The sequence below is a fragment of the Narcine bancroftii genome, chromosome 9 (genome assembly GCF_036971445.1).
Source record: "Narcine bancroftii isolate sNarBan1 chromosome 9, sNarBan1.hap1, whole genome shotgun sequence".
NCBI lineage: Eukaryota > Metazoa > Chordata > Chondrichthyes > Torpediniformes > Narcinidae > Narcine > Narcine bancroftii.
In genome coordinates this window covers 43841143-43863123 of record NC_091477.1, presented here as the reverse complement: position 1 = coordinate 43863123, position 21981 = coordinate 43841143, and the positions used below count along the sequence as shown (strand labels likewise).

At 42.9% G+C, this 21981-nt stretch overlaps 1 protein-coding gene and 1 long non-coding RNA gene across 15 annotated transcripts in view; one reads left to right on the top strand and one right to left on the bottom strand.

Annotated features, from left to right (window-relative positions):
• Nucleotides 1-730: 730 nt before the first annotated feature.
• LOC138743475 (uncharacterized) overlaps nt 731-21981 on the top strand; it is a 192718-nt gene continuing 171467 nt past the window's right edge. For 2 of the 11 annotated variants that reach the window (XM_069898905.1, XM_069898903.1), the window contains exons 1-2: nt 1083-1500; nt 1822-1956. The gene's annotated coding sequence lies outside the window, so the exon portion shown is untranslated. The other 9 variants (XM_069898901.1, XM_069898912.1, XM_069898907.1 and 6 more) reach the window with 8 other exon arrangements.
• LOC138743474 (uncharacterized) lies at nt 6518-18166 on the bottom strand. 4 transcript variants are annotated; one of them, XR_011344917.1, is made up of 3 exons: nt 15755-18166; nt 14779-14869; nt 6518-8558 (listed from the first exon to the last, which is right to left on the bottom strand). It is a non-coding gene; the product is annotated as an uncharacterized lncRNA (long non-coding RNA). The 4 variants fall into 4 exon arrangements; XR_011344916.1 differs by lacking the exon at nt 6518-8558 and adding an exon at nt 10384-12688; XR_011344915.1 differs by lacking the exon at nt 6518-8558 and adding an exon at nt 13754-14323.

Here is a 21981-nt window from a genome sequence, read left to right as displayed (position 1 = left end):
TCTTTTCTTTAAATAAAAACCATGGTTTTCTGGTCCTTGTGCAGAGGCAGAATGGGTAGAGCCATCTGCAAACAGGAACTGACAGACGGTGGGGTTTTTTAAAAAGTTATGCACTCCATGGAAGTCAAAAGTTGCGTGCACGCTTGTTAATGTGACTGGGAGAAAATGGAGGCTGAGAGCAAGAGATGTCTGAGCCTACAATGGCACCCCCCTGCTCTAAGGGGTGCTCCCATTGCAAGTCTGATTTCTGGTCGATGTCAACCCCCGCCCTTTCCATCATGCAACACGATGGCCCAGAATATCAAGGACGACAGCAAAATAGTTAGCATGATCGGATTTTAAAAGAGGATCATTTATTTGGAATAAATTGGGTGCTAGTGAAATCTAAGATGGCGGAAATGACGCAAAATGGCGGGGTGAGAAGAGTGAGTACTTGAATACTTTTTAAAAAAAAAATTGTGGTTTTTTTGCAATCCTTTATTTTGAATGAATGAGAACGATGCACGGAGTTTGGGATGGAGAGATGAAGGGGAATGGGTGCAGAAGCTGTGCCCGAGGAGGGGTGGTGGTGGTGCTGGTGGTGGGGGAACTGAGTGGCCGTTGAGGCGGCTGCAGCTTGAGGCTCGCGACGGCCGGCGGATCGCGCCTGTTGTCCGTTGGAAGGGGGTGGGTAAGGGGGGGGGGGGGGGGTTGCAGGAGCGCTCGCTGATTGGCTCAGACGGTGCTGTCACCAACAACAAGACAGGTCGGTGAGTGCAGCAAAGGGGAAAAAAAAACCCAAAGGCAGAGAGAGCGTAAAATAAGCACGGCCATGCCGATTGTGCACGGTCAATGCTGAAAACAAGGCCGGCGCCGGTCCCTGACGCTGCTCTCCAATCTTTGCAATGTTTAGAAAATACATACTTCGGGTAAAATAGGTCTTTTTTTTTCTGGGGCAAAGGAGGGAGAGAGTAGAGAGGCACTGCCCACCAGCCTAGGCCTACGGCAGCCAATGCAGTAGTGTTCTGGAACAGCATGGAAGTGTAAGGGGGGGGTGAGATTTGGGGGGGGGGGAAGGGGCGGGGGTTTTGAGTCGTGTTTTAGGTTGGTGGTGGGAAAAGCCAGGCCACAGTTTTTGTATCTAGTATTTTTTTTCTCTCCCTCTTCTCTTCCATTACGTTCTCATCCGTTTTTTGATGGTAGTGCAGAAGTACCAGAACAGCTGAGGATGAAGGACGGCCATATTGCATCAGGAACTTTTCAGGCAAAGGCTTTTAATTCAGCTCGGGAGTGAGTTTTTCTTTTCTCGGGAAAGGATGAAGAAGTATTGAGTGTTGAAGCAATTAGTTTCAATGAGCTGTCATTGGCGAAACGAAAGAGCACGGGATCTGAAGGCCATCAGCAGAAAGGTTAAAGTGAGTTGGAGTCCCAAGGCTGACGTCAGAATGTTAGCTCCATGTACATCTGTAAATCGAGTTTCCTATCAAACTGAAATTTGAGGCTTGTCTAATGAATGGGCAGGTAAGACTACTTCATTCCTGAATTATCTTTCAAGGTTGCAATGCTGGCGTTCTTAAAGTATTTCTGAGGAGGAGCAAGGGAATGGAGTGGTCATGGAGCAGTTCAAAGAAAAAGTTTTTGATTTTGATTAACGGTTTAAAAATTCTGTTTGTCTTTAACAATGTTGAGATCTTTGCTTTTGGATTTGTTGCATTTCTGCAAGTTATACCAAAGTTACAACATGCATTGGGAAGGTTTAACTAATGTGGTTGACACGACCTGATGTTCATGAATTCATCATTCAATGTTATAGTATATTGATGCTAATTTTACTTTTTTTAGGGAAATGGAAGGAAACCTGTGCTTGATATAATGAAAGGAGAAAGGGATTTAAAATTACCTAGCATAAATTAAGCAGATGTGACGGGTAATGGCAAAAACATCAGGAAAAGAATTGTGGTCCTGGATTTGCATCAGGTGTGGACCTATTTTGTGCTTCAAGGGCAATGTGCAAAGTGGATGTTGCACCAGTGTAAATGATGATGTTTTTCCTTCCATTTATCTTCTGTAAATGTTTTTGTTTGTGTTCAAAATTAATACAATATGACTTGTAGTTACAATTGTTGTACATTTTAAAAAAAAATATTGTAGGAAAACTCATTTAATGAAAGATTTGCTTTCTTTCCCCACCAAACAACTCCAGTTGTTGCCTACATAATTAGAAATTCCTTTGCAACATGTGTTATTTAAAGGAAGATGTCTTGGGATGCAGATTTGCACTCTTCATGAATTTATGATTGGCAGTCTTTTGTCAATGGATGCTTCGGGCAGTGTTAGTACTGATGCTGTACTAGTTGATTTCACTTTTTTTAAGCTGTTTAAATGAGTTTATAAAACTAAAATTTAACTTTGTTTTGTTGCCTCTTTTTATGGTTTGTAACTGGGCAGATATTAAAAATCTTTGAGCATTGTTAAAGTATGCAATATAATTTGCATATTTTACAAGTTGCATTGTTGATCCAAATTCAGATAGCAACAGAAAAACTATATTTTCATTTTAAGCTTCAAGGAGAAAATTGATCAGGCTTCCAATCTGTAATCACTCTTGGAAACGATTTATAAATCTCAGATGTAAAGAGAAATGAGTTTTTTTTTAAAAAAGCGCTGCTGGAGGAGCATGCAACATCTGTGGGGTAAAGGGATTTGGGGTCAAGATCCTGCATCAGGTCTCTAAATTAGTTCACACAGAATTGCTGAAAAAACTCCGCAGGTCACTCAGCATTCTTTACGTAGCTACGATAAAGATCCATAACCAACATTACAGGCCTGAGCCTGACATCAAGGTATGAACAAAAAGCAGGCAGACGCCTGAATAAAATGGAAGGGGGAGGAGCATAGGCCCACAGTTGTAGATGGATATGGGATAGAGGGCAATGGAGGAAAAAATGCTGAAAGTGATGGGGAGATGGAATAGTACAGAATTTAGAGGGTAGGTGATAGCTGGAGGAAAGGAATAAGGAAGATAAAGAGATGGGAGTGACCTAATAGAAACCAGAGAAGTAGATGTTAATGCCATTTGGTTGGAGAGTGCCCATATGGCATATTGGGTTTTGTTCATTCAATTTATCAGTGGCCTTGGTTTGGCAGTGCATGAGTCCATGGACAAACTATTCGGTGTAGGATTAGGATGCAAAATTTAAATGGTTGGCGACTGGGAAATCCCGTCATTTTGATGTGGACGTAGCAAAGGTGATCAACTAAGCGATTTCCAAATCTACTTCCAGCCTTTCCATTGTAGAAAAGGCCATGACAGAAGCACCAGATGTAGATGTCCCTGCAGATTCACAAGTGAAGCGTTGCTTCACTTCTCTCTGGATGGTTAGAGAAGTGTGGATGCAAGTGCTGCACTTCCTACAGTCAAAGGGGTAGGTACCAAGGAGGTGATTAATGAGAATGGGTGAGGGAATCGTAAAGGGAGCGGTCCCTGCGGTAGGTGGAGACAGGTAGATGTGTCTGGTGGAGGGATCATGTTTTTGGTGATGAAACTTGCGAAGGATAATTTGTTGGATGCGCAGGCTGGAGGGGCGCTCAGTGAGGACAAGTGGAATCCTGTCCTTGTATAACTCTGAATTAGTTCAATTGTTAACCGCTCCACAAATAGCATAATGATATTTTAAGAATTTGTATTTTCACACATGAAAGTTACATATCAGTTCCTTTTTTATTGGAAAAAGAGAAAATCAGCAAGAAAATTTTCCAAAAATAATCTTTATGACCGTAAAAAAAGAGTTTTGAAAAGAATCAGAATTTATTGTCATGAACATGTCACAGAATTTGTTGTTTTGCGGCAGCGTTACAGTGCAAATATTGCTCTAAAATTTAAATTAAAAAATAAATTAGTGCAAGAATAAGAGAAAGTGAGGTAGTGTCAGTGGTTTATCCTCCATTCAGAAATCTGAAGGCAGAGGGGGAGAAAGCTGACTTTGTGATGTCGGGTGTTCATCTTCAGGCTCCTCTTGTACCTCCTTTCTGATGGTAGTCGTGTGAGTAGAAGGTGATTTTTTTCAGACGCTGCTTCTTGTAGATGTCCTCTATGGAGTGGAAACTGATGTCCATGACGGCACTGACCGAGTTCGCAATTTTCTGTAGCTTTTTGTTTTGTGCATGGGCACCTCCATACCAGTCAGAATGTTCTCCTACTGAAATTTTCAAGAATCTTTGGTGTCGTAGCAAATCTCCTCAAGAAGTGTAACTGCTGACTTTTTCATGGTTGCCTTGACATGGAGGAGGTTTCAGGACAGATCTTCGAGAGATGTTGACATCCCGGAACTTGAACTTCTTAATCCTTTCTGCTGCTGACCCCTCGTTCAGCACTGATTCGTGTTCTCCTGTTTTCCCCATCTTGAAGTCTGGCCTTTTCCACTCGCTTCCATCATCATGAAGTGCTTTGAGAGGCTCGTCATGGGTAACATCAAGTACCTGCTACCCCCCTCACTGGACCCCCTGCAGTTTGCATATAGATCCAACCACTTCACAGGTGATGCTATTATGTTGTGTGTCCCCCGTTTCTCCCCCCCCCCCCCCCCAATCTAGCCCTCACCCACTGGAAAATAATGACTCGTATGTTCGAATGCTTTTTATTGACTTCATTTCAGCATTCAACACTATCATGCCTCAGTATCTGATAAGGAAGTTGGGCCTGGTGGGACTAAACACCTCCCTCTGCGATTGGATTCTGACTTCCTGACAGGGAGATCTCAAGCAGTCCGGACTGAAAACAGCACCTCCAAGACTATCCCACTGAGTGTGGGGCCACCCCAGGGCTGTGTGCTTAGTTCACGAGTGTTTACTGTGCGGATCCACGATTGTGCAGCCAAAAACAGCTCGAACCACATCATCAAGTTGGCTGATAACATGACAGTGGTAGGCCTTTATCAGTAAGAACGAGGATGCAGCATACAGAGACTAAGTGCAGACACTATCGAACTGGTGCAGAGCAAACTACCTGTATCTGAATGGTTTTTTTGAAAAAAGCTTAAAAGAAATGGTTGTTGACTTCAGGAGGGCTGGGGAGATCATGTTCCCCTGACCATTGACTGCTCTACTGTTGAGGTCATCGAGAGTATCAAGTTCCTTGGTGTGCACGTGGTGGAGAACCTCACCGGGTTTCTTAACACCAACTCCATAGCCAAGAAAACCCAGCAGTGCCTCTACTTCCTGTGAAGGCTGAAGGAAAACCCATCTCCCACGCACCATCCTCATTATATTCTACAGAGGATGTATTGAGAGGATCCTGTGCAACTGCATCACTGCCTGGTTTGGAAGCTGTCCCACCACGGAACGCAAGACCCTGCAGAGGATAGTGAAGTCAGCAGAAAAGACCATTGGGGAACCTCTTCCTAGCATGGAGGACAACTGCTACTACACTCAATGCACATTGTGAAAGACTCCACACATCCCGCATGTAAACTGTTCTTCCTTCTGCTATCTGGCAGAAGGTACTGAAGCACTTGGGCCTTGTGTCCAAAGTGCGAAACCTTTTTCCTCCAAGCCATCAGGCTCTTGAACTCCCAGTATAGATGTGCATAGTGCTCTGTGGACTTTCAGTGTATGTCTTAATGTCTTAATATTTTAATGTGTTAACTGCTTTCCTAACATGTATCTATGTAACTATGCTCCTTTGTCCTGGAGGAACACTATCTCATCCTACCATGCTCACATGGTAAAAATGATAAATAAAGTTGACTTGACAATCACCTGCTTGGTTTTACTATCATTGGGTTCAAGGTGATTGCTATGGCATTACTTAACTGGCTGACCTAACTTCCTCCTGTACGCTTCCTCAGTGCTGTCTCTGATTCTGCTGATGACCATGGTGTGATTGGAAAATTTGTAGATGGCATTTGAATTATGCCTGACCCCATAGTCATGGGTGTATAGCGAATAGAGCAGTGGGCTAAATACACATCCTTGAGGTCCACCTGTGTTGATTGCCAGTGAGGAGGAGATATTGTTTTTGGTTCGTACTTGCTGTGATCTTCTGATGAGTTAATTCTCGCCATGATTAGCCTCTTAAGCATTTAAGTACAGTAGATGTAAGTGCTACTGGGCAATAGTCATTGAGGCAGCTCACCCTGCTCTTGGGCACTGGGCTGATTGATAGCCTTTTGAAGCAGGTGGGAACTCTGTCTGCAGCAATGAAAGAATGAAAATGTCCATGAACGTATCAGCTAGTTGGATGGCACAGATTTTCAGCCCCTTGCCAGGTACATAATCTGGGCCAGATGCCTTACAAGTTAGTGTATGTGACAGGAACCTGTGAACAATGCTTGTGACTATTACAGATGTTTTGATACAGAGTTGCCTTAATGGCTGTTGTTCAGTGCCCTCCATAATGTTTGGGACAGACCTTTTTCCTTTATTTGCCCCTGCGCTTCAGTTTTAAATTTGTAATCAAACAATTCACATATGATTAAATCGCACTTACCAGATTTTTATTAAAGCATGTTTGTATACATTTTGGTTTGACCATGTAGAAATTACAGTACTTTTTATACATATTCCCCTCATTTTAGGGCCCTTGGGTTTAGCCTTGGGTTCATAGCAATGGTATGTATATTAAGGTAGTCCTGTTTAGTACTTTGTTGCATATCCTTTGCATGCAATGACTCCTTGAAGTCTCTTATTCATAGACATTACAGGGAGTTGAGTTTCTTCGCTGTGATGCTCTACCAGGCCTCTACTGCAGCCATCTTCAGCTTCTGTTTGCTTTGGGGGCTTTTCTCCTTGAGTTTTCTCTTCAGCATATGCTCAATTGGATTTAGATCAGGTAACTGACTAGGCCATTCAAGAATTTTCCAGTTTTTAGCTTTGAAAAACTCCTTTGTTGCTTTAGCATATGTTTGGGATCATTAATTTAGTGTAGAATGAGGTGCCGCCCAATGAGTTTAGAGGCATTTGCTCAAACTCGAGCAATGAGATGTTTTTATACACTGCAGAATTCATTTTGCTACTGCCATTAGCAATTACATCATCAATGAAGAAATGTGTGCTAGTCCCTATGGCAGCCATACATGCCCAGGCCATTACACTCCTACCATGTTTCACAGATGAGGTGGTATGCTTTGGATCTTGGGTAGTTCATTCACACCTCCACACTTTTCTCTTGATACAGGTTAATCTTGGTCTCATCTGTCCGCAAGATCTTTCCCAGAATTCTGCAATCTATTTTAAATACTTATTGGCAAACTGTAATCTGGCCATCCTGTTTCTGTGGCTAACTAGTGGTCTGCATCTTGCAGTGTAGCCTCAGTATTTACTTTCATGAAGTCTCCTGCAGACAGTAGTCATTGAAACATCCACACTTCCCTCCTGAAGAATGTTTCTGATCTGTTCGATGGGGATTTTTCTTAATTTTGATGAGATTTCTTTTGTCATTAGCAGTAGAGGTTTTCCTTGGACTTACCAGTCCCTTTGTGATTTCTGAGCTCACCAGTACACTCTTAATGATGTTCCAAACTGTTGATTTTGGTAATCCTAAGATTTGGGCATTGTCTCTTATTGTTTTAATCTTATTTTTCAGCTTCATAATGATTTCTTTGACTTTCTTTGGCACAACTCTGGTCCTCGTGTTGAAAAATGGCAACTACAAACTCCAAAGGTGATCAAAAGCTTCAAAGCAAGTCTAACTCTCTTATACCTGCACTAACGAATCAATTAAACACTCCTGAGTAATCACAAACATCAGTGAAGCCAAATGTCCCAAACATTATGGTGCCCCAAAATGGGAGAATGATGTAGAAAAAGTGCTGTAATTTCTACACGGTCAAACCAATATGTATACAAATGCCCTTTGTTGTTGTTGTTCGTCCTTTATAGTCGAAGATGACCATGACTTAAATGGGAGATTGGTGGGTGTGGAACCGGAAATTACTGTTGAGGCCAATCTGGGTCCTGAAGGCTCCCCCACATGTGGGACTCCAGTGGATGGGTGCTGTCGTGGCAGTGGATGCTGCTCGGGCCTTGCGTCCAGCATGCTTTTGTTGCGCCTCGGTGATGTGCCTTGCTTCAGCTGCATGGGCTCCTGTGGTGATTTTGCTGTGCCAAGCTGGGTGGTTGAGGGCAAACGTCTCCCACGTGTTGATGTTGACACCCAGGCCTTTGAAGGACGCTTTGAGGCAGTCTTTGTAACATTTCTTCTGCCCCCCCCCAACTGAGCACTTGCCCTGACACATTTCTCCATAAAGCAGCTGCTTAGGCAATGGGCTGTCTGACATTCTGACCACATGTCCAGCCCACCTGGCTTTGGCTTTCAGCAGGAGGCTGTTGACACTGCAGAGCCCATCTTATTCCATGATTTATGTGTCGGGGACTTGTCCTGCCACCTGATGTGGAGGAGTTTGCAGAGACAGCTCAGGTGAAAGTGGTTGAGCTGTTTGGCGTGTCTGCTGTAGACAGTCCAGGTCTCACAGGTGTAAAGGAGGGTGATTAGGACCACTACATAGTAGACCTTCAGCTTGGTGGCACCTTTTAATAAAATCTGGAACATGCAGGAGTTGAGAGCACTCTGTGAATGTTACCTGTAAATGCAAAACCTTGAGAGGCTTAGTTAATGTAATGATATATTGCACAATTTCATTGGCTTGGACTTTTGGGTATATTACTGGTTATTTTGGGGTCAGCAACGTGGCTTCCCAGGGGGTCTGTCATATATTTTGGATGCTGAAAGGCCATGTTTGGCATGATAATGAGTCATCATATGGAACAATACTAACACTGAGCCAATTTTGACCAGTTTCTTGACCTAGTTTGGCCAATTTGTTCTTCAGTGTCCAATTAGCTCTTTCAGTCAGGCCAGCTATCTGTGGGGACAATGGAATGTCTGTTTAATATCCAGAGCTTGATATAGCTGGGTATTGATCTCACCCACAAAATGAGGGGCATTGTCAGATACAACTTGCTCTTGTATCTTGGAATGATTTCTTTCAACAGTATACACACCACGATATCAGCTTTGTTATTCATGGTGGGATAGGCCTCAATCCATTTACTAAAGACATCAAGAATTATGAGACCATACTTGTAACAAAGCATGCCTGGTAATTCAATAAAATCAAGTTGCAATTGACAAAAAAGGTATCTTCGCAATGGAAAATATCCCTTTGCATATGGGGTGCCTTTCCCTGGGTTATGTTCTTGGCATTATTAGACATTGTCTCGGTACATTTTTTGCTGTTTTCCCCATGACTGGGCACCACCGAGATTCAAAACATTGCAGTACCATTTCCTCCTTGCCAAAGTGAGTATTGGTGTGTACAAAATCTACAATGTAGCCCAATTAAAAAAAAAATGGTTGACCTGTTGTAACGGCAGCGCTGGTGTGGAGGCACAGTGCTCCCGCGGGGTTCAACATTCCAGTTTGACTACAGTCAGCTCCTTACAGGCTTTGAATGGCCTGTTAAAGGAGCCAATGGTAGATTTATTTCAAATTCTGTGACCACTGGGTCCGGACCCAAGATGATGGCACCTATGATCAGCAACAGCCATGAGAGGTTCTATACTCCAGGGAAGCTGAGGACCCACCAGAAAATGGTACATTGACACTGTACCCCCACCGACTGAGAAAGAGAAGCAGAAGAGACAACTCACAGGATGGTGACCACGTCAGTGGATCAGTGAGAGCTTCTGTGGCTGAAGGACCTACGTAGGTGGTGGGCTGCTGGAGACTGGTCAAGGGACTCTCACTAGGCTGTGGATTGCTGAAGACTGGCTCGAAACTAGCTAAAGGGATACTAGGTATTGGAGCCAGGATGCGAGAGAATGCCGAGGTCCTTGACGAGTTCAGAGGTTCAAATCTGAAACTATTTGCTGATGATTTGGACTAGATTCTGTCTGCGGGAATGCTGGAGGTAAATCCACGGACAATTGGTGACTCTGGGGTGGAATTCTCTTTTGCTTCTCTTTCTCTGACTAAGAGGCACTTTTGGCAATTTCTGCTGATGGCAAATCTGTAAACAAGCAATTTTGTATAATATGACACTGTTTTTAATTACATGACAATAATCTGAATCTTGAATCATAAAGGTTCAGGCATGCAGACCTAGATAGGAATAAGCTGCAAGTCCTCAGTCGGCAATGCATAGGAGCATCCAGCCGATTTCCAAATGGCTTTCTCCTATGCACGTTCTCAATCCCAAATACAACCTTTGATTCAGAAACAGGAGCAGTTTTTTTTCTGGCGATTCATTTGGGAAACAATCAATGTTCCAGTAAGGGCAGCTTGTTTTGCAGCTGATACCATGTGGTCTGTTTCTGTAGAACCTATTGTGAGTGTGGAGCATTTAATAATTGCCACTTGTAAAAGGAGGCAGATGGCAGACAAAGGTTATCAATGTAAATTTTATTAGTGATGGGTGTACCCGAGGGGATGACATAATGCCTAGTTTTCCAGAGTTGGCTGAAGTCATGAGTGACTCCTAAGGTGTACCTAGAGTGTGTGTGTAAAATAGATAAATAATGAGGAGCTTCCATCAACACAGAAGACTAAGTCAGGGTTGTTGGGGGGCATCTGACATATCGGGTTGGATCTCTCAGTTGGTGGTTACTGCTGCACAGTCATGGGGCGATAAGTCTAGGTACTCTGGTGGGCATTCTAAAAGGATGGCAGTGTTCACAGTAGAGCAAGATAAGAAATTGAGAAGAGGGTTCTGTAAAAGAAGGATCTCTTATATTGGAGTGGCAAGCCTGAGTAAGACCCTGAGCAGCAAATATTCATCAACGCCACTACATTATGAGAGGTAAAAATATTTACTGGCTGGTGCAAGGTAATATTACTGGAGATCAAAACTATATTGTGTACTGTGGTGAGTATTTGAGTCCAAGGAGGCAAGTCAGAAGCTACAGGGTCAAGTTTCTTGGAGAAGTAGGCGATGGGATGTTGTTGGTCACCTTGGGACTGGGAAAGGACATCAGTAATGCATTCCTTTTTTTTTTACAGTTATATACAGAGTAAAGGGGCAATTGTATAAGGGTCAGCCCAGAGAGGGATGCGATACCAAGACTTGCTTGAGGGAAGAAAAATCCTATTGGACCTGCTCTGAGAGTTGAAAAGATGTTTCACAATTGGGTGATGAGTAAGAGGTGAGGGACTGGGTGAGCAAGGCAATATCAGGAATCCAAAGCAGAAATTAACAAGGCCAAGAAACTTGAGGATCTGAGTCAGTGAAGAAGGGGGTGGTGTATTAACAATGGGGGCTCTGTGTTCCGAGGCAGAGAGAACAATGCCCAGAAATTTCCGAGCTCTGCGCAACATCGACCTTGGAGGGGGGAATGACATAGCCACACCGATGCAGGAATTTTAAAAGAGCAGTAGTATTCTTTTGACCTGCCTCCTCACAGTGACTGGCTATCAGAGTGCCTAGTTGGGATGTCAGACACAGAAAAGAGTGGGAGAATGGATAAAGGCCTGAGGTAAGCTCATCCATGTATATTGCTGGCCCTTGAAGGTTAGGGCAAAAAGATATTGGCATACCTTTGCAATTGGGATGAAGAAAAAGGCATTCTGTAAATCCATGAGTGAAAAGATGGAATGCAGCTCAGTATGGTTGCTGAATTAGGTACTACAGCATGCATATATGCAACCACATTGTTAATGGCTCTAAGGTCTTTGACTAAGCCATACTCTGAATATATGGGCTTCGGAACTGGGAAAATTGAAGTATTGCAGAGCGATTTGCATGATGCTAGGATTCCCTGTAGATTTTAAAAAAAGATAATGGGCTCAATACCAGATTTGGCCTCTGACTTGAGTGGGTATTGAGAAACAGCAGGTAATTTTATTCCTTCCTTAATGTGGATGGGGTTGATGTTGACCCTTCCTACTTCTGTTTTACTGGATGCCTATAACTCGGGTTCCATGTCACCCTTTAGGGTCATAGACTGATGATAGTAACTATTGCTGGTCAAGGTCGAGTTCAGGATAATAGTGGAGGATTCCCTTGGGAAATCTTTGGGTAGTAAAGCACTGTGGGCTAGAAAACCCAGATTCTTAGGTTTATGGTCAGGCGCAAAAATAAAGGTAATATGTGGGAAAAACAAGGTGGGATGTTTCCACAAGATGAGATTTTTTGCTACCAAAAGGGCAGATCCTGCGGGGCCCTTAAATTTTTCCCTTTACTGAGACAGAGAAAGGTTGTTCTAGTAAAAGAGTGTAGAATAATTTTAACTCTGAATTGTTGCTAGAGGGATCATTGGCTAAGGTTACTCAAGGACCTCGATGGGCGGGAGATTGGACTCCTGAGGGATCACCATTGTGGAATGGCAAACTTAAAGGTACTGGTGCATTGTCAGTGGGCCTAAGATCAATATACTCTTGCTAACCCTAACCCTTGTAGTACCAGGCCACATAATGTGTTCCTTGCTGCTGTATTTATCTGGGTGTAGCCACACAACAAATTCTACTTCCTTTGAGGATGCTAGTTTGTAAGAAATGGGAAGGGGCTGGATAAGGCAGCAGATTTCACTCCATAGAGGACAACTCCAATGAGGGAGTGTTTTTCTTTTTAAAAAAAAAGCAGCTTTTATCCTCAAAGATCCCCATCACTCAGGCCATGCCTTCTTCACTCTGCTACCATCAGGAAAAAGATACAGGAGCCTAAAGATGAGCACTCAACTGCACAAGGACAGCTTCTTCCCCACTGCCATCAGATTCCTGAATAATCAATAAACCAAAGACACTGCTTTACTTTTTGTACCCTACTATTTTAATTTTTTTAAATTTATAGTAATATTGGATTGTTATAAAATGAACGTTTGCATTATGATGCTACTGCAAAAACAGTGAATTTCATGACAATCAATTCTGATTCTGAAGTGTGTAACCATGAAGGAACCCTCGACTCCTTGCAGTGAGACTTTTTTTGAGAGGTTGGTGTAACTGACTGTTGAATAAAAGCACGTTGCTCTAATGTCATCCATAAACTTTAAAAGATGTTGCTGTTTAAGACAAATTAAAACTAGTCTAATACCAATAACAACCTAGAAGTGGAACACTATTTCTTCAATGTCTGCTCACCGTGAGGGTGAGGAGGGGTTTCTCATCCAGGTTGGTAGGGAGGATGGGTAATTCAACAGCAGTTTGTCATGCAAAGGGTGTATTTCCTCAAATGGGCAGAAAAAGGGGCTTGGTGGGGCCCATAGCAACATCATGGGTTCTCTGACTTCTGGGGCATTCAGGGCAGCCCTGCTGCCAATGCCCCTTTGACCAAAATTGTAATACTCATCTCGAGAGGCTTCCCTGACTGACCTCATAAGTAATTTAATGAACCTTCCTTGGGGCCTTCTAGGGGGTGAATATTTTCCAGATGCTGGATAAGGTGGGGGATAATCCTATTGTTGGTATGGATCCCATGAGGTGGGGTGGACTCTGGCTTCCTCCAGGGGTGTATGTGTGACTGTTGTGTATGTTTACTCTGGTCAGTATAATGTTTTTAGAACTGTCCCCAAAGGCTTTCACAGCCTTATTTAACTTGGTCTTCTGTGTATTCTGACCCTTCATAATGTTATTAATTTTGTCAGCCACCTTATTGGGTAGGGCTAGGAGGAGGATGTAGTGTAACTGGCACTGCAACAGTGTTGAGCCAGCCACTATGCTAACTGTGCTGCCATCCTAATTAACTCACCCTCCCCCAAGTTTACAGAGAAAGCCTTATTAATATACCTCATACAAATAAAGATTCTTACTAGACAGGGATAAAGAGACAATGTGGGAGAGTCATTCCGGTGGTGAATGGTATCTGCCATTTTATTCAAACACAACTTTATTAAAACAACTGCTGCAAAGGGTATGACTGGGATTATCCACTGGCTGAATATTTGCTCCCATCTTCACAAAGGAGTTGTGAGCTCCTTCAGGGAATGATTACTTTTATAGTTTTAAACTGTTATTTAAACTTTTATTTAAAATGGCCAATATTCTTATTGATCTTGCATTCTATTTATTTCCTTTTTTTGATCAGTTGGGTTTCCAATTGATTTAATTCCAGATAATGGGGATTTTACTGTAATTACAAAATACTTGGTGGTTGGGGTGGGGAGAGGGTCTCCCTTTTTTTTGTCCGGGGCTTTATTCATTATACCACAGTTCAGGAGGGGTCCTGGGCTTATGGATTTGAATAGTGGGGGATTGTCCCAACACTCCATCTTTGGAATTAGGAACAGTCCTCATTGGCAATTGATGTTGAAGCAGTATTGATAGATGAATAGCCCAAGTTCAGGAGTCCAGTCTGGGAGAAGTTCAATCTGACTGTGTATGCAGGCAGAAATGGGTGTTGGGGTTCTAGACCATCTGGGGAAAGAAAGCTACATCAGTTGGTGACGGTAAAGTGCCTGCAGAATTGGCAGCTGAGACACCAGGTTGAGAGTCTTATGATGGCAGATAGAGGTTGTGCTAAAATAGATGCCGATACTGCTGTGGGTACCACGGCAGAATTACAAGGTCACTTCCCAGTCATTATCTGTATCGTTTGAGGAATCTGTCAGTATGCCTGGATTGAAATGGGGAACCCCAGTTTTATTCTTGTTTTTCGGTTTTTTTTTTACCCCCCCCCTTATTATTAAGCCATAGTCAATATCCTCTGTCTTTATCATAGTTTCTTTCCCCGTCTCTTGTCTATTTCCGACTCTTATCTCATTCTTCACAAAGGACTCTCAACTCCCGCCAACTCCTAGATTACCTCCTTTTGTCATGTAAATCTATCCCTCTTTGCTTAGCATTGTCGATCTACCAATTACATTTCTTACTTTTATTTCAGCCTCTTGTCACCATAGACCGACCGGGGTGGCCAAACTTGCTTATCGCTAGATCCACATACAATAATCTTCAGATGTTTGACTGCAGCAAGACATGAAAAATATTACATGCACATTTTGTTAGAAAATTTTATATAAATGTTGCATGTACGTAATAATATACATGTCGTTTTTAAACTCCTAATTTGTATCAGTTTCCATAATCAAAAAGTACACGTATACCAAATATTTTCAAAATCCTGATTATTGTGAGTCTCCATCTTGGTTTGGGAGTTGTGAAAATCTAGCTGATGTGTTGTCAAGACTGTATGAATGAGCTCTGTCAGGTTTTGATTTGTAAGGATTGCACAATGCTTTGACTTTACAAACTTCATTACAGAGTACTGTGGTTGGTGTGATGTGCAGCGAACTAAGGAAAAACAGCACGGAAGCTGTGAGTGAGCTGAACCAACCAACTCGTTTTATTGGAACTCTCCGAGAGTTTATCAGCATGACCCCCATGATCCTTTGCGGACCTGTCCCCCACCCCAGCCCACCTCCCCAAACCGGGACCATTGTGATGTCAGTGCAGTGTGAGCCTGTACTTCTGACCTGGTTCGCTTGCGGATCAGTACAACCCGCTATATGGCCCCCCCCACCCAGAACTGGTGTTCGGAGGTGCCAAGTCCACAGTTTGTAAACAGTTTGCAGATTTGAGAGGCGGACCTCTCCTCAGTGAGGCTGGAACAGTTACTAGTTGATCAAAGTGTGCTGGTTTGAGACGGTTGACCATGAACATTTCCTGCCTACCCCCAATGACCAAAAGGTACATAGTCCTTTTGTGTCGTTACACCTTCTATGGCCCCTTGTATGGGAGCTGAAGGGGAGTCCAGTGAGCGCCTCCTTATGAATATTTATTCGCAGTCTTCGAGGTCCTTCGGGGAGCTAGACCAGCATGTGAGGTTGGGATGGGGGCCAGGGTGCCCACCTTCTCGTGAAGTCTCATGAGTAGTGCCGTAGGTGTTTCCTCCTGGCCACAAACTGCTGGCACAAACTCTTCTGGGACTGTCAGCGGGGCCCCATAGATGAGTTCATTGGAGGATGTGGCCAAATTCTCTTTTGCCACTCTGTGGACGCCAAGGAGCACCCAAGGCAGCTCGTCCACCCAGTCTTGGCCCCTGAGCCACGCCATGAGGACTGTCTTCAAATGCCAATGGAACCTTTCCACCAGGTCGTATGACTGTGAGTGGTAGGCCGTGATGTGTTGTAACTGGGTCCCTAGGAGCCGCTGGAAGTGAACTGTGCCCCCATCCCACATGATATTGAAAGAAAGGCCAAAACTGGCTATCTAATTGGTGATGAGGGCCCTGGCACAGGACATCATCTCGGTGTCTGAGAGCGGGACAGTTTTGGTCCATTTAGTGAACCTGTCTACCATCATGAACAGGTACGTGGCACCTCTGGAAACCTGCAGTGGCCTGACGATGCTCACGTGGACGTCGGTGGGAAGGACTGAAGTGGGGCTTTCACCTGCCTTTGCACCTTCAATGTCTGACAGTGCAGGCAAATTCTGGTCCAGTGGCCGACCTGTTTACACATGCCTGTCTGCGACCAGTTGAGTTGTTGGATGGGTGGGCCAACCCATTTAGCACATCGACGATACGATGCCTCCTCGTGGCAGGAATGATGGGCCTAGGTTGGCCAGTGGACACGTCACAGGGAATGTGGTTTTGGATGGTCCAAATCGCACGCCTTCCAGCTGTAGCCCTGAAACTGCAGTGTGGTAGGTTGGTATCTCGCCATCCAGCCGCTGGCCCGCTGCGTGCACCATATAGTCTATTCTGGGGAAAACTGAGTGCACAGACAGGACGAAAGTATGGGACAGAGCATCAACCATGAAGTTGTTCTTGCTGGAAATGTGCTCGATAGCCATTTTGTACTCTGAGATGCTGCTGCCTTGCCGACCACGGGTCCGACATCATGGTGAAGGTAAAAGTGGGGGCTTGTGATCGGTGTAGACTGTGATCTCTTGTCCTTTGAAGAAATAGTGGAAATAGTGTATGGTGAGGTAGAGAGCTAGCAACTCCCTGTCCAATGCACTATACTTCTGTTTTGGGGATCACGAGTGTCTGCTGAAGAAAGTGAGCGGTCTCCATTGTTCATCAGTCAGATTCTCCAGGATGCTGCCAACGACTGTGTTGATGTGTCGACTGTGAGGGTGGTGGGCACTTCAATGCATGAATGCGCTAGAAGTCTTTGGCCTGGTCTCTGCATCCCAGCTGAGTTCTTTGGTCTGACTGGACAGCAGCTTGAAAAGAAGTTGCATGACTTTGGCACCATGTGTAGAGGAGAGGCCCATGGGCTGTCTGAGCACTGAACGATTCCAGTCTCTTTCATCTTACTGAATTTTTCCTTGGCTTGTTGGGAATTCTGCATGCCCAGGCATGTAGTGGCAGTCCCTGAGAGGGGATGTGGTGCTTGATGCCCTATTTCAGAACTGTGGTGTAATAATGGTTTGGGATCCTGCAAGGATTCTGGTAAACTTGGTACTGATAAGGTTGTTGAGTTGAAGTGGGAGGCTGGAACTTGGTTTCTCAAAGGGTGAAGGTCTGGAAGGTCCTGGAATTGACCAAAGAGCACCCCTTCAGGTCCACAGAAGGCAGTGGGCTCGAAAGAAGTCTGCTCCCGGTAGGGGCTGAGACATGTCAAAGTGAAGGTCCAGGTAAAACAGCAGGAGCTGAACTTGAGTGGGATGGTCTGCACTCTGTACTTGCATATGCTATTATTGTTGGCAGCGGTGAGGGACTGTTCCAACTTCCCAGCACAGGGGTGGGGGGGTGGTGGGCAAGACACTGACCACCGCCCTGTGTCCACGAGAAAACGCCGCCCTGAATGCTGGTCCCATAAATAAAGGAAGGTGTCTCTGCAGCCGACTGCCGTAGCCATCAGCGACTGGTGTTTCCCAGATTGAAGTAAGGTGGACGGCAGGTTCCAGAGCCCCATTTCTGACGGTAGAAACACCACCGCTCTGAGTTTGAGTCTCCACCTGCTACGGCTGTCGCTGGCCTCTTTGATGGACAAGTCGCTGGGTGTGACACAGCAACTAAGTCAACGGTCACCCTGCTGTATTGCTTGGCATGCCACAGACAGCCGCATGGGCCCCTAACCTGCGAAGATGGCCCCATCCGTGAAGAGTAGGCGGATGTCTTCCGGTATCTGAGAAATATCTGCTCGAACAGTTAGCAGGGCCTGTGACCATCCATTAACACCAGCATATTATTCATTAGGGCAGATGATGTGTGGCCACCCAGGTCATCCCATGCGGAGCAGCCGTGCCGCTGTTTCGTTCAACCAACACACTTTACTGAAGCTCTTTGAGAGCTTACCAGCACTACACCTCTCCCCCCACCCCACAAAAGACCATTGTGACATCATCCCAGTGCGAGCCTGCACCTTTTGTGACCTGATAAAGTAGAAAGAATCATAGCAGTGTTTTGTGCTGAAAATTGAGATGAGTTGCACACCAGTTTTCTTTAGTTTAAGACATTTCATTTCTGGAACTTCCAGAACTTGATTGTAAACTGGGATTTATGGATCATCTTTATACCCAGGTTCTTCTTTAATTCCATTAGTTTTATTTCCATTGCCGATGAATCTAATCAGAAGGCTGAGAATTGATTCCACCAACCATGAATGGATATACACGAAAGGTGAAGCAGGGTTTCATCTTCTGCAAGTCCTCAAACCTGGCTAGGAAGTTATGAAGCCGTCCTTGTGATTTATCTTTGTATTCTTCTAGTTTGTGTTTTTTTTAAAATTTCAATAACGGGGCATGTATTTACTCTCCTTTGGAGATTGGGAAAGTGAAGTTTCTTGTCAATATGACTCTTTGGAAAAACTTGTTTTATTCTGAAAGCTGAAAATTGTCTGAGTAAGATTAGAAACAATTGTGACCTCCCCTTGGACTGTCATTAAGACGATTCATTACATCAGTGTGGAACATTAGATCTTGTATCCATTCCTCATTTTCCAGTTGAGGATAACAATCTTTTCTTCATGAAAAGTAATAATGGGCTTCAATAGATCCACAAACCTAGTCCAGCTATTGGTGGTTGACCTCACTGCAGTAGAAAGAGACATCACTGGATTTATCTTCAAGTTCCAGTTCTCCATTAAACTTTTTGGACTGTCAGTGGGTTTTCCCATTTAAGCGTATGAAATTGACAATTTCCAGGTCAGATGTCATAACAACATACAGGGTGTTGGGAGCTCAGGTGGCTGGGGCATCGGGAGCTCTGATGGCTGGGCAGCCAGGATGTTGGGAGCTCGGCTGTCCAGGCGTCGGGAGCTTGGATGCGAGGGCTGGTGGGCATTGGGAGCTTAGATGGGGGGGGTGCTGGATGGGGCCTAGGTGAGAGTTTGTGGTCTGGAGCTTGGCTAGGCAGGTGGCCAGGGTGTCAGGAGCTTGGATGGGTGATCGGCTGGAGTCTAAACGAGTCCGCGCTTGGAATGTTAGGAGCTCAGGTGGTCTCAGCCATTGTATTTCTGTGAGCTGCACATTATACGTCAAAGAGCTGCATGTGGCTTGCAAGCCATGGTATGTCCACCCCTGCCTTGGATCAATCCAGTGACCATACTCCTTCCTTTCCCCTCCCCCCACCTCCTTTTCCTTTTCTTATTCCCTGTTCTTCTGGCTGTATTAAATTAAAATCAGGTACCTCTTGCAGCCAAATGCCTTTTCCCAAATGTTTAGACAATGAGGGGGAAAAAAGTGTCTCAATTTCTTTTCATAATTTAATATTTATCTGTTATTTTCTGTAATGACTTTCCCCTGCTCTTTATCCATTTGTGTACCCATCATTTTTACTCCTGATTTATTCTGGGGGCCTCGAACTGCAAGTTGTTTATTACTCTGGGGTACTCGAACCAACCTTTCCTCTCAGTGGACTCAAACTATCTGCCTGATATTGCTTGTCTTATTCCCTTCAGGTCGTATTGGTGGATTTTCCTTGCCAAAATGAGGGAACTAACAGAATCGGAGGGAAGCAGAATGGAATTAAGATTAAAGCTTACCTTGTGGGCCTATTCTTCTCTTGATTTGTCCCAGTGAGCCATCTATCCAACTCCTTAAGTTTTGGTGAGGGTCTACCACTTCCTGCTTACAACACCAAAATGTGGAGCTCTGTCCTTTTCTTAGTTCAAATCTAAGGAATAACTTCAGACCAAGCAAACTTCTAACCATACATCCTTTATTCGCAAGCTTGCATTGCTCAATTGCTATACAGAGTCTTGCTCATAAAGCTTCAATATCTCTATCCAAATGAGCCCTGAACAAGGTCCGAAGCTTCTGCTTATACATCATTTGTCAGTTACACTTGTATATTTTGGTCACCAGTTAGTGGTTGACGGGTACCTCATGCTGCAGGTATGTCCTGTATCAGTGTCTTGGGCACCTTTGCCTTGATCAGCGTAGCAGGCAGTAATCAGGACGACACTGTCAATTCTTCTGCAGCCATTGCATTCCTAATTTGCAAATGTTATGCATATAATAAAGTTAATAAAGCTGATAATAGGTACTTTACAAGGAATAGTTAGAAAAAGATATTGAATTCTCAGAAAAAATATTCATTTTTAAAAATTTGTTTTATTTATAGCACCATGAATCATATCAATAACAATGTTTACAAATGTTCATCATTAAAATATACACAGTGACTTTCCCCTTTATTCACCCCTTCATCCCTCCCCTTCAAAAACCAATAAATAATAAAACACAAAACAAAGAAAACCACAAAAAGCAGTCATTTTGCTCACTTTTACATATTTTTAATGAATATAAACATAAGATTTAAATATTAATTTTAATACAATTAACCCTACCTATTAATGCTATAGGTAAGTCTTTCCATTCATTTAAATCCTCTTATTTTATAAAATAAAGGCAAATAAGTTAGTTTATACAAATGATCATTATCAAATTAAATTCCTAAATATTTTGACCATTTAAATTGAGCAATTTTTTTGCATTGGGTATAATCACCAATAACTAATAGCATAATTTCACTTTTTATCTTGGTATTTTATCTTATAACCTGATATTTGCTCATATAGCTTCAATTGCTCCTATAACAATTTTAAAGAATTTTGTGCTTCTGTTAAATAAATCAAAACATCAAAGAAATTGATTTTAAATTAATCATAATTAACTTTAATACCCTTGATATTACTATCTTGTCATCAATTGTGCTAAAGGTTCAATAGCTAGTACAAACAAAGGACATCCTTGTCTAGTAGATCTCTTTAATAAAAATGGTGATATTTGGCCATTTGTCACCACTCTGGCAGAAGGATTTTTATATAAATTCGTAATCTAAGTAAAAGATTGGTCCAAGCTTAAATTTCTCCAATACTTTAAATTAAAAAAACCCTCCATTCTACCCTATTGAATGCCTTTTTAGCATCTAATAATAAGACCATTGGAAAGTTGGATTTCTTCTGAGAAACATGATTCAAATTAATTAATTTTGTAATATTATCTACAGAATAATGTATTTTAATAAATCCAGCCTAATCTAAATGAATTAACTTTGGTAAATAATTCACTAAACCATTTACTAAGACTTTAGCTACAATTTTATGATCAAAATTTAATAAAGAAATGGGTCTATAAGACCCAGTTTTTAAGGGGTCTTTATCTTTCTCAAGAATAACTGTTATAATTGCATTGGCAAAATAATCTGGTAAAGAATGAACTTTCATTGCTTGCTTCAATACATCCATTAAAAGAGGCATTAATAAATCTTGTAAATTTTTTAATAAAACTGATGTAAATTCATCTTCACCAGGAGACTTCCCATTTGGCATAGATTTAAGTACATCAATAATTTCTCTAAGTGTAAAGGGAGAGTCCAATTCATCTCGATCTCGAAAATTCAAAGAAGTTAACTGAAGTTGAGCTAAAAACTCTTCGATTTTAACTTTATCATCTTCTGACTTGGATGTATACAGTTTCATATAAAAGTCTTTAAAAGCATCATTTATATCTTGAGATTTGTGTGTAGTCTTAGAATCTCTCCTAATAGCATTAATTGTTCTGGAAACCTGTCTTTAATTGCCATGCTAATACTTTATGTTCTATCTCCCCTAATTCATAATATTTTTGTTTAGGTTTTTGTAATAATTTCTGATTTATGTCTGAAATGATGAATTATAATA